Raw genomic sequence first — 1,391 nt, forward strand, 5'->3', positions numbered from 1 at the left:
TTCCTTCCTTCCTTCCTTCCTTCCTTCCTTTTTCCCTCCCTTCCTTCCTTCCTTTTTCCCTCCCTTCCTTCCTTCCTTTTTCCCTTCCTTCCTTCCTTCCTTCCTTCCTTCCTTCCTTCCTTCCTTCCTTCCTTCCTTCCTTCCTCCCTCCCTACACACTTCCTTTAAGAGCTGCTGGAGTGCTGTGAAAAGCAGAGCTCATGGTGGATTGTAGAGATTGTGTATATATTGTATATCTGCTCCTCACTGCCCCCTACAGTTCGCATGCAGACCCAACAGATCCACAGAAGATGCGATAGCTCACATCCTCCACCCTATCCCACCTGGACAAGAGCAAGGGGAGTGTGTCGGGTTATGTGCGTCTGCTGTTCATTGACTACAGTTCGGCTTTCAACACGATAACCCCACCCAGACTCAACACCAAGCTCAGGGTCCGGGGGCAAAACGATACAAATAAAGCTTTGATTGATTGATTGATTGATTGATTAATTGATTGAAAACGACGCTCTCTGCAAGTGGATCCTGGACTTCCTGTCAGACAGACCCCAGGTGGTGAAGGTGGGGTTCTCTCTCTCTCTCTCTCTCTCTCTCTCTCTCCTTCTCTCCTCTCTCTCTCTCTCTCTCCTTCTCTCTCTCTCTCTCCTTTCTCTCTCTCTCTCCTTCTCTCTCTCTCTCTCTCTCTCCTTCTCTCCCTCTCTCTCCTTCTCTCCCTCTCTCCTCTTTCTCTCCTCTCTCTCTCCTTCTTTCTCTCCCTCTCTCTCCTCTCTCTCCTTCTCTCTCTCCTTCTCTCTCTCTCTCTCCCTCTCTCTCTCCCTCTCTCTCACCTCACCTCATCCCCCCTCACGCTCAACACAGGAGCCCCCCAGGGCTGTGTTCTGCCCCCCCCCCCACTACTGCACTCCCTGTCCATCGTTCTTTCTCTTGTAAGAGCTGAGGTTTGCTAGCCTGGCTTCGCTGGAGCCAATTCGCAAAAATGCGAAAGGTCTGGAAACTTGGGAGTTTGAAGTAGTTTGGAAACCCCTTGTGGAGTTTCTGGTCAAGATGCATGATAACTATGAGAGGGTGTGTTAAGTGTTTGTATTTTATGTATTTTGTTGTTTGTTTTGTTTTGTGACAGTTTTTGTTTTTGTATTGTTTGTATGTGTGTATGGAAAAAATGTGAAACTCAATAAAAATACTGTTTAAAAACGATGGTTTCATTAAGGAAGTGAAAGGACATTCTGGTGTGCCATTTCAAAATAAAGGATTTGTTTTTGTTGAATTTGAACTATATTTCCTTAAATGTTCAGATAAGAATTAAAAGGAGATCGCCCATAATGTCACATCCCACTCCAGAGTGCTAGCAGCACCTTAGGGTGTCACCCAGAGACATTGCAGACATTCTGATGTGG

This window comes from Borostomias antarcticus (assembly GCF_949987555.1).
Source record: "Borostomias antarcticus genome assembly, chromosome: 35".
Taxonomy (NCBI): Eukaryota; Metazoa; Chordata; class Actinopteri; order Stomiiformes; family Stomiidae; genus Borostomias; species Borostomias antarcticus.